The following is a 12,210-nucleotide window of genomic DNA, read 5'->3' as shown; positions in this document are numbered from 1 at the left end:
TCTGTTTGTATAGTTGTAATGTCTTCTCTCCTTGACCCTGCCTGAAAGCAACCCTTCATGCTCGCCACTATACTCATATGCAGAAAATAAATGTAATCACAACAACTAAATATGTACAAAGTACCAAATCCCATGTACAACTTTTGGGTGGTTTACACACCTCGAATGCGCAGCAATACGACATCCACCCCCTCTAATCCTGCGCATCCTCCGGATGGGCCAACTACCCATGATCATTATCATCAAGATCCACAAACAAATCAATCTCTTCGTTATGCATTTCTGGTAGATCAACAAGATTATCAGCCATATCATCTGTCTCTTCCATTGGAGTTTCTTGTCGTTGCTCTTCTCTTGAAAATTCTTCCAATGCATAATCCTCATCATCTCTTTTCTTGAAAATCTTGATTCTTTTTCCAGCAATAGGCACTCTAAGCACTGTTCCATCCAATTCTGTTAGCTCATATGTTGCATTATCAAAGACATGTCTGACTATGTATGGCCCAAACCATCTTTTCACCATCTTCTGAAGTGCAGTATGCTGATTTTCAAGGCTGCTATCAAACACCAAAACCCAATCTCCCTCTTCTATTGCTCTAGGCCGCAAGCGATGCTTGCTATCAAACCTGTCCTTGTTCCTTAGTCTAGCAACTTTCAACCTGTCAATAGCTAGCTGAATATCCTCAGATCTCCTCTCCAACTGTCGAATCCGAAGAGCTAAGAGCTCCTCTCTCGTCAAATCCTCCTGCCAAGGTAAAATTGACCAAGTCAAAGCACAAGTCTCAATCGGCATCACAGGTTTCTGACCGTACATCAACTCTGCAGGCATATATCCTGTAGTAACACTATGAGTCGTACGATCAGCCCATAAAGCAAATGGTAGAAGTCTCGGCCATTCTCCAATCCGTCCTCTGCATGCTTTGGCTAATGCTTTCACTATTGGCGGATGCCCTCTTTCACTCTTCCCATTTCCCTCTGGATTGTATGTTGTGGTTAGAGCCAATTTGATTCCTAGCTGAGAGAAAAACTCCCTAGCTTCATCTGCATCCAATTCACCACGATCCGCAGTGATCTTACCCACACAACCACACCTGCAGAAAATTTCCTCCAATAAGAACTTACACACTGCACTAGTGGTCTTCGTTCTCAAAGATCTGCCCTCAACATGATTGGTAAGATCCTCTCTTGCCAAAATAATGTATCTCATCTGCCATAGACCCATAGGCATGGTAACCAAATCAACTACCCACTTATAATGAATGCATAGCGGATAGGTCGGATGAAGCTCATCTCTATGACGCACTACTGAATACATCTGGCAGTCTCTGCAAGTCTCAACAAAGTGAGAAACATCTCTGTACATGCCTTTCCACCAATATTTCTCCCTGATTTTCTCATAAGTAGCCCATACTCCTCTATGACCAGCCCAAGGACTCTCATGAAACTCCCTCATCACCTGTAACTGTGTCTCTCTATCGAAGACAACCCGCAAAGGTAATCCGCCTCTTTTCTTCGGATGCTTCCAAAGAAATCCGTCCTTGAGAAAATAACCATAGGCTTTCCTTCTGATCTTCTTGAACTCTTCATCTGTCCATTCATCTCTTTTGCTTAGTGTACTAAGGTACCTGCCAATCTGCAACCAATCTCCAACATAGAGCTCTTCTGTGAAAGCCACAATACCATAGACATGACTAACATGATCAACCATAGTGGCTGAAATTTCTGCATCATCCTCTTCTGCAAGTAGAGTCTCCTCATCATCATATCTGGCTCTAGACAACATATCTGCCACTGGATTATCCTTCCCTGCTATGTGTTTAAATTCTGGATTTAATGACTTGATGTATGCAATCCATCTCAACATAGCTATATCCGGAGTAGAGCAACTCGTAATCATACCAATCAATGGCAAGCAATCTGTCTCTACCACAACTGAAGCTCCAATAAAGTACTCCTTGTCACATTTGAGAGCCGTGACAATCCCCAATAACTCCCTCTTGATTTGCAGATATCTCCTCTGTCTCTCATTTAGGACTTTCGCCCCAAACCGAATAGCATACCTATTTCCATCTGCATCATCTTGACCCACAGCCCAACCTATGCCAATTGGACTAGTGCTAACTGTCAATACAATAGGCCTATCACAATTATAATCCGCTTTCCTGAGAGTAGGAGCATTCTGCAATAACTTCTTCAATTTCCGCATGGCTTTAGTGTGACTCTCATCCCAATAAAATTTCTGCCCCTTTCGAAGCAGCTGATACAAACAATCTGCAATGTGTGCAAAATGAGGTATCCAAATCATATAAAACACACAAGCACCAATGAATCTCCGTACCTCAGAAGTGGTAGAATAATACTCTGCAATCTTGCCTATAGCATTCACCTTATCAGGTGAGGGTTTCCTGCCATAATATCCACACATATGCCCAACAATGACAACCTCATTCACTCCAAAAACAGATTTTTGCCCTGAAAGTGTCAAGTTTACTTCTTCTAACCTGGCCAAAATCTTCTCACATGCTGAAATATGATCAGCCACAAAGTATCTGCATCCCTGCTCGAAGAGTACCATTCTTCTTTGGAACTGTAAACCACCTGTTTGAGTATGGTGCAGATGAAGGCTCAAGGATTCCCATCCTGATTTTCTCATTCAATAAATCAATCAGCTTTGGCAAGTGTGCTTTAGGCACTGGAATAGGTCGGAGATTCCATGGAATATGAGGAATAGTAAAAATAACCATAGGAGCAACAATATCAGGATTCACACATCCAATCTCATGTGGGACAAAAGCAAATCCCCTTCCATGACGCTCGAGCATCTCCTGAAAGCATTGCTTCTCCATGGGTAACAAGAAATCACCATTTCCAATTTTCAATTCAGCAAGTGTCTCTGCTGAAAATTTATGACCAATATGCTCCGGATTCCTCAAAATTTGCTGTTTAGCAGCCCTTTCTATTTGCTGATCACTGTCAGGTGGAAGCGGTACAGCAACCGGCTTCACCTTCTTATCCACAATTTTGTATTTCGTGTCAACCCTGGCTTCATTATGCTCTTCTGCATTACATAAACCTTGCTGTAAATCAGCAATTCTGCACTCCAATGGCTGAATATTCTCAGCCCTCTGCACTATGGACTACATAGAAACAGCCCCAAACTTTGAATGCTAAAATATTTCAGCAGTAAACTCTGTTGGCTGAAAATTTTCAGCCCTCTGTCTCTCTGAAAGCTGATCATAACCAGCTGGAAACTCTTTTTGCTGATTTTCTTCAGCACTCAACACTCTTTGCTGAGTTACCTCAGCCTCTGACTCAATCTGTGACATAAAATCTGCAATTTCATGAAACATGTCCAGGGACTGCACTAATACATTACCATGACAATTCAGCATATCAATTTTCAGCATATCTCCCATCTCTGTCATCGTATCTGTACAAATCACACTGTCATACATACCATCTATGTGCTCATCATCCTCCAAAATTCTTGTATTTTTCAAATTTTTCTCCTTCCTGCATATATACTGCCTGGCAGCTCTAGACAATCTAGAAGTCTTCTGATAGCTCATCCAACTGTTTGCTGAAATCCCAACATAACCGGAGGAGAAACACTGCTGCCAGGAGGCGAGAACTCCAATCTCCTCTCCTCTGTACCACCGTCGTCTCGCGAAACGGCGGTACCTAATGAAAACCCGAATCCCTCACAGTGGGTAAGGGTGCATCTCTGAGAGTATCCCTGTTTCTAACATGGTTCACACATACAGTCATAAACTGAACTGCTCTCATACCATCTTTACTGCGAATCCGTGCATAAGCAGATCCGTCATCCATGACCTTTGTCTCCATGCGCATCTCTGTAATGAATGGCTGACCAAGAATTATGGGATAAGAGCATGAATCCTGCACAAAGAAATGAAAATCCTCCTCTACATCACCAATAGAAACCCTGACACTAGGGCAAGCAGCATATAAATCACCTACAGTGTTATTGGCGGCTCTCATACGCCACCCATGCTCTACATCCATAGGCCATCTGTTACTCTCATAAACTCCACGAACAATGAGATTAATCTCTGAACCATGATCAACCAATGCAACATAAGGCACCTGTTTCTCTCCAATCTTTACCATCGTCTCTGTAGTTGCCCTAGCCCAATGGCTCCGCGAAAAGTGACTACGCGGTATCAAAACAGGCTCTTCAATTTCAACATAATGCATAGGCTGAACCCTCTTCTCTACCTGCGGCAAAACAGAAGCATTATCAACCATAACCTCATCATCATCCAACTCTCCAATCCAAACTCCCTGTGTATCAGTGGTAGACAATGCATGTCTTTTCCTCTTCAGGACCTCCTGAAACTGATCCTGAAACTCTCTTTTTGAGATGCCCAAAATCTCAGAAATAGTGAAAGTCACCTCACTGCCAAGTATTCTATCATTAAAGATTTTATTCATGTCTGTAGATGTCTCAATATCGGACATCAATCTGAATCCTGGCTGCTTTCTCTCTCTAGGCTCTTGCCTCTTTTCTCTCTTTTGAGCATCCTCCATCTGTCGATCTGGCCCTGGTCTTGAAGATGGTCCTGCAGTAGGTGGAGTAACAAACTCACCCCCTCTAGTCTTCTTAGCTGCACTTGGATTTTCTTCATCCCTCTTACGCTTCTCCTCAACAAATACATCTGCACCATGAGATTTAGCCAAATAAGCATAAATAGAATACCTGTCAACAGGAGAGTCCCAACCTGTCTCTGATCTGATGCTAGAGCCTGCGCTAGTCAAAACAGTTTGCTGAATTTTCCCCTTGTTTGCAGTCTCCATAGCATAAGTCCATAGTGCGGACTGAGTCTCTGATCCCTTCTCAATCTGTACTCCATAAGCAGAAGCATCACCTCTAGCCGTCACATAAGAAGTACGCGCAGCCATGTCCTCCACTAACTTCTTCATTCCACCTTTACCAAAGTTGGTAGCAAGTGGAGCTCCTGTCTCAGTCAACCAAATCTTACCATCTTGCCCCCAATATATCAAATTTTGCCTCCTTGCATCCTGGAAAGAATCACAATCCCTGCAATGCTGATGCTCCGTACTATCACACCAAATACATCTCCGATCTCTCCTAGGAACACTAGGAGCACTCCTAGGTGCAGTAGGAGCACTGGAAGAAGTAGTAGGCACAGTCGAAGCAAACTGCTCCTTCAACTTACCCACCAACTCCGCTTTGATTGACTCAAGTGTCAAATCTCTGATACCTTTGATTATGTCATCAAGAGAAGTAGGCACCGATGGAGCGGATGGTTTTGGAGCAGAAGGTGTAGGCATCGGTCATGGAACAGGAGGAATAGGTGGAGTAGAAACAGTAGGCACTGGCATAGGCCAAGAAACTGGCTGAGGAGGAGAAGAAATAACAGGGATAGAAGTAGGCATAGGAGCAGATGATGGTGTAGGTGTCATGGAACCATTCTGTAGGCGAGTCTTCCATATCCTCCTCTTGGTCAAAGTCGAGACTGCATCCTGAGCATCCTGCCAATCAATTTTAAGACCCATAGGCTTCGTGCGATCTTCAAGAAGCTCACCCAATTCTTCTTGAAGAGCAGGATCTGCAGCTTGCAAGAAAAGCTCAACTTTTTCAACATCCAATGCTCTTTGTTCAATGGCATCAAGCTGTTAGAAATGCGGGATCTAGAGCATGACATAACCGGAAGCTATGGAGGATGGAAGGAGAAGTGTAGACTCATGATGGAATGACACTGTTTGTTACACAAGTGAATTAGGTTCCAAGATTGACCCTGAGACTCCATACAAAGAGGCTGTTTGAGTGTGATTGCTGATTCTCAACACCCCTCCTCAATCACAACTAGGAAAGGCACAAAGTGTGTAGAGGCTGTAATGAGAACCACCTGCAAAGTGTGGGCATACCACAGACATGGCAAAACACCAGAGACTGTCGCAAAAAAAGCTAAGTGTGGGTACCATAAACATGGTGGACATCCAGAGGTTGTAACAGGGGCCTCACAAAGTGTACAGGGATTGTAATGCCAAGTTACATAAGGAGTTTACAAAGCTTATGGTAGGAAGCATTAGGGCAAGGAAAATACAAGGCTATTTAAAACAGTCTATCAGAATTATGAGAGTACAAGGACTGATGAGTCTTGTCCTTCCGATCCTGGTGATCTTCATCTTCTTCTTCCTTTGCTTCATTTTCTTCTTCTTCTTTGACTGCGACTAGATAGGCCTTTTGGGATCTCTTTCTTGCGTGGCAGAACTTCTCGGTGTGTCCGGTCCTTTTGCAGAAGTCACAAAAGAGCTGATCTTTCTTGCCTTTGTACCTGTTGCCAACATATAATGCATGCTCATCTCTAGAGGTACTTGGTTCTTCTTTAGTTTTTAGCTTCTTTTCTTCTTCTAACAGTGATGCCTGGATATCAACAAGTTCAGGATTTGGCATGTTGATTAAAGTTGTTGATACGTTATTATATTCAGGAGGCAAGCTCTTAAGTAGAACACCGATGCAAACATCTTCATCCATTTTAATGTTGATTCCTGCAAGTTGGGTTAGGAGTCCTTCCATGTAATTAAGATGTGTGGCAAGTGATGTGCTGGACTTCATTTCAAGCCTGAAGAATTCAATTAGGAGACCATACTTTGATGATTTAGATTGTGCACCGAACAGGGTGTCAAGTCTTTTCCATGTATCCTGTGAGGTCTCACAGTTATCCACGTGATGGATATAACTGTCATCTAGCTCCAATTTGATAATGGCCTGGGCTCTGTCATCATTCTTTTGCCAAGTAGTTGCAAGGTCAGCGTCCCGCGGTTTCTTCTCTTTGCCATTTGTGATGGCCCAGAGACCCTTCTTCATCAGGATGAGCTTGATGCGGGTTTGCCAAGTGTGGAATCCGACTCCTTTGAATCGAGCATTTGGCGAGTCTTTGCCCATGTTAGATTTACGGGAACAGTAGCAAATCAACTTCAGACTTTATTAGATTTGAGCAACAGAAGAATTGATTGAGAGACACAAGTGCTAAAAAGCACTAACTGAGTGTCAATGAATACCAAATCTGCAAAAGTCTTTTACTCCAAGTGATCTTCCCCTTCTTGATTTGATGCTGATGACTTCAGATCTGAGTGACAGTACTTTAACGAACTTCAGAGAGTATTGCTCAGTGATTAAAATCATTGTTGATAACTTCAGTGAGAGAAACAGTGAAAAATGTCAAGATTTTGAAGCTTTTGGCTATGGTGGAATTAGGGTTTGTGAGACAGGGGCCTGGTTTTTTGCTTATTGTAGGAGCTACAGTGCATCATTTTCAAAACTTTTTACATATCTAGGAAGCTTATGTCACGGGCTACCAAAGCCCCATGGAGATTGTCAACATCGTGGTCAGTATGCAGCGCGCAGGTGTCGCGAACAGAATTGGCGCAGATCTGGACAGCGAGGTCGAATTTCTGCAATGCTGGAGCCAGGGAGCATCAATGTCATTGATTATTGTGCCAAGATGAAGTGCCTTGAGCAGAGGAACAACTCTCCAGAAGAAATCGTGGGCTGAAATGGCCTGGTTGAAGAGTTATGGAAGCTCCAAGCAAGGTAGGTCCTGTCTGGCTATGGCAGACACAGAATAGAGATTGGGGATTTTCACAATGCTGAGCTCCAGATGGTCCAATGTCCTAGATTGATGTGATACAAGGAAGCTTTATGAGTTGGGGAATATTTTTCCAGAAGGAAGCTCCAAGAGATTTGACCTGTGGAGTGAGATATAAGCAGTTCAATCTGACAGGGTGCTGTTGGCTATGGCTGCCATGGAAGCTTCAGTGAGAGTAGAGATGAGAAAAGAAGTCATACACAGACACTGAGCTGGATGGAGGTTCAGAAGAATCAAGAGAGGCTGGAGAAGCAATGCCATGCCCAACTGGGCTCTGATACCATGTTAGAAATGCGGGATCTAGAGCATGACATAACCGGAAGCTATGGAGGATGGAAGGAGAAGTGTAGACTCATGATGGAATGACACTGTTTGTTACACAAGTGAATTAGGTTCCAAGATTGAGACTTGGACTCATAAACACAATTTTGTGTATGTGGACAATGACATTGACACTTTACTTAAATGAAAAGAGTACTATCATTGCATTAAGAAAGGAAGCAAGTACAATGCTTTATAGGAAAGTAGGAAACTGCAGTAGGCACCATTGTGCATATGGGATAAGTTAGCCTGTATGTCCTTGACCCTGAGACTCCATACAAAGAGGCTATTTGAGTGTGATTGCTGATTCTCAACACAAGCTGACTATACCTCTCTTCGAATTCTCGAATCAACTCCGAAGCAGTAAGACCCTTGTTTGGCATGTAGACCCACTCTCGGAATGACCGCCGAGTAGCCATACCAAAGTCCTCAAGGAAGTATTCTTCTTTTAGAGCCTTCTTAAAATCTTGCCAATGTGTGTTTTGAATAAATAAATCAGTCACCTTTGTCCTCAAAGCAGGTGTGACAAGACGAAGGAAGTACTTACTCATAAGTCTAGCAGGAACTCCAAAAAATCCCATCTTGATCTCATATGTCTTCAAATATGCTGAAACATTACGCCCATCAAATAGCTTCTTCTCACTCTCAACTGCTTCAATAGCCTTAGTCGCACTGTTTGCATCCTCCTGCTCCGAATAGAGTTGCCTTTGCTAAGACAACAGCTGTTGATGCAATTGTTGTTGCTGCTCCATATACATTTGTGTTTGCTGATTTTGGAGCTGCATATACATGGACATATTCTGCAAAATCTGTTTTAGATCCTCCGTTGAAGTACTTGACGCAGCAGTCATTGATGGAGCTGAAGTAGAGGCAGCTGGAGTTGTAGAGGAAGCTGAAATAGAGGCTGAAGTATCTCCCATCCTGAAATTTCTGCGACGCTTTCACGTCGGGTTCACCAAAGATGTCAAAGGGTTTTCGAAAGCAAAGTCGCAACCACAGAGGTTATTGAGCAATTCCAAGATAGAAGATCAATCAAACAAGATCAGGCTATGCAGGATAATCTGTCCATTCTTTAAGCTCCAATAGATCTACCAATATATCTATGAATATAATCGTATAGTTTGTTCTTCTCATCCAAGTTGCATATGAGCTGAAATAATTACAATCCACATGAAGACATTTTTCTGTTGAGTATATCAAAATATATTTAGTGTTTTCAGCAAACTGTATGCAGGTTTTTCTTTTCTATACAACTCCGTATAGGACAAAATGCAATGCTAGAGGAGACAATATGCCCTTGCGTTGGACCATGCAGTCCGTAGATTGCAATACATAAGAGAGTTGTCCTTCTTATCAGTGATTCCTGATAGCATTTTCAAAGGCGCCTTGTTTGAGAGGAGCATAAATATACCATCAGATACAGGCTTTTGGAGAACTTAATGGGATAAGGGATGCCAGTTTGAAATAGTCTCCGAGTTTTGGAAGGCAATAGGGCTCTGCATCATCCTTACATTCTGAGTAGCCAAAGTTCCCTTCTTTCAGAAGAATTAAAATTCAACACTTAAGTTTCAAGGGTTGAACCGTGAATTTTTGTCTGTATTTTCCTCTTGATCCCAACAGTAGTACCGTTTTTGCCACAGTTGGTATAAAAATCTACTGGATGAACTTTAACACCAATTGTGGGTTCATATCTTTTCTCAAATTCACCAGTTAAGTGACATTTCACAAAAGTAGTCTTTCCCGTTCCTTCATCACCTACGATGACCAGCTTAAAATTGGGGCAGTCTGATTGCTGACCAGGAAGTGCTTGAAAGTCTTCAGTTAACTGTCAAAATCAGCATCATCATCATCAGGCAAAGGTTGAGCTGCAGCTTCTGCAAGTTCAGCTTCATATTTCTGTTGTGCTGCCAGGTCAATTTGAACTTCAGGAGCAGGCGATTCTACAAAGTGCAGATTTGGATCCCCAGCAAGCTTCCTTGCAAGATAAAGAAATGGCTTCTCAAAGTTGTAGTTACTTTTAGCAGAAATTTCATAATACTAAAGATTCTTCTTCCGATGAAAAGTGACCTGCTTTGCTTTCACCTGGCGATTCTTGACATCAACCTTATTGCCACACAGGACAATAGGTATGTTCTCACAAACCCTGCAGAGATCCCAACAGTCTCCTCTGTGCCGACAGTCCTTCCTCCCTCGTCCACATAAAACCAAGCCACAGGTCAAAATCTGGACAAGGCGCTCCCTCCGATTAGCATCCCCTTCATCTCCTCTCTGATTAGCATAATTCCCCCATCTCTTCGATTACAGAGCGCCTTCGACATTTGTTTCCCAATTGCGGTCCTTCTTGAAACCCAAATTCGAGGTTTGAAGAATCCTCAGGATCATCCTCTGTCCGGTTCTTGTTCTCCTGCGCTTCCAATCCTCTCCCGTACTCCCAAATTGCAGAGTTCCCCTTCCTCGTTCTTCAATGTCGTTGACGAAGAGAGCGCAGTCCCAGTTTTTTTTAGTAATCTCAGCAGCAATCCAGTAATGAACAAGTTTGATGGTTGGAGTAATTGTATAAGTGCTTTGAATAGATTTCCATGGATTTCTGCGCCTCCATTCACTATCTCACGACAAAAACCAGGCTCAATGCCTCCCTGATTCCCTCTCAATCCGCGCTTCAATCCCTGCGTGTCGACTCCTTCTCCCCTTTTCCAACCTGTCCATTTTGATTTTCCATAATTCTCCGTTTTTCCCCCCCAAAAAGCCTTCTTTTAAAAATAGCCCAAAAGCTTCTCCTTTTTCCCCTCAAAGCACGGCTCCTTTCATGAGCTCGAACATGCCTCCACTAAACATGAAACACTAGAACCCAAAAAAAAAAAGTCCCAACAAGTGCCTTAGAACCTTCTTAGACCCTTCAATCATCACATGGAACCGAAAAGGTGTTTAGCACTAGTGGGTTTAGCAGCAGATTTCAGCTTTTCTACTCTTTGTACATCTGATAATGCAATCCCATTCATTTCTAATAAAAGTAATGCTTCCCACCATTGTTGTACCAAATGCCGCAAAAGCCATCTTAAACAATCAACTTTCTTTCTGTGAGAAGATCCTTACATAAACCGAAACCTTTCCAAATTCCTTGCTGTTGACGATATCAATTACACGCTTATTATCAGTGGAAACATTGCAGTATTTGCTATTCACAGCAATAAGATTGATCGTGTACAGATTTGAGAAAATGCCCTCCTCTTACATCTGTTTGTATAGTTGTAATGTCTTCTCTCCTTGACCCTGCCTGAAAACAACCCTTCATGCTCGCCACTATACTCATATGCAGAAAATAAATGTAATCACAACAACTAAATATGTACAAAGTACCAAATCCCATGCACAACTTTTGGGTGGTTTACACACCTCGAATGCGCAGCAATACGACATCGTGCAACTCCTCATCGCTCATCCCTCAACTCATCCTGAAAATGTCACCTGTACAAACAAAAAATGATGTTAGAATAATCAATTTAAATCATACAAAGCATAGTAATAAAAATCCTTAAAAAATATCTCACTTAAAATGCATATCTTATGTACCCTTATAAGCGATTGGTCAACGAATTGAGTAAGTGGATGCTCCAAGTGTGAAGTATCCTATGGTCCCATGTCAATCTCCTAACACAACTTCTCATACACTGGAAGGTCAATAGACATGTCGCCACAAAAGGATGAGTCCACCTCGTTCTCAAAGAATTCTTGGACTAATGTATTTCCATCATTCTTAGCCGATGTTGGCTCCAAGCTTTCGATGGCCTCCATCCCTTGCAATATCGACCCCTCTATTTGCATATTGTCTTCATCTATGTTTAGAACATCGCTTTGATCATTTACTCTCGCACTTTGGGGAGCTGAAGGTATAACATACCACCATCGAGATTGTCGAGGGTTTGGATAGAAGATTACCTATTCACAAACACGTACAAGAGAGTTTAAACTATTGTGACATGTACCATGTCAAAATACAATTAACAAAAAAATGAGTCCATGCACCTATTCACAATGGGCCGGCAACACAAAGGTGTTGCGAAAATCTGTCCATTTTTTTTCAGAATCTATTTCGAGAAATTAAGATAGACCTCGTCGAATTGTTGCTCCAGCTCCTCTAAGTACCACTTTGAACCACTGCATATCGAATAGTATCATGGAGAAGCTACGGTAATCCACCGTAACAATACTTTGCAAGTTCCCAAAATACTCCATCTCATCTACAACCGTGTTT

Source organism: Lygodium microphyllum, chromosome 18 (genome assembly GCF_053477565.2).
Source record: "Lygodium microphyllum isolate KBCC chromosome 18, Lygodium_microphyllum_v1.1.10, whole genome shotgun sequence".
NCBI classification, from domain to species: Eukaryota; Viridiplantae; Streptophyta; class Polypodiopsida; order Schizaeales; family Lygodiaceae; genus Lygodium; species Lygodium microphyllum.
The sequence above is the reverse complement of the archived record's forward strand: the minus strand, read 5'-3'. Positions refer to the sequence as shown.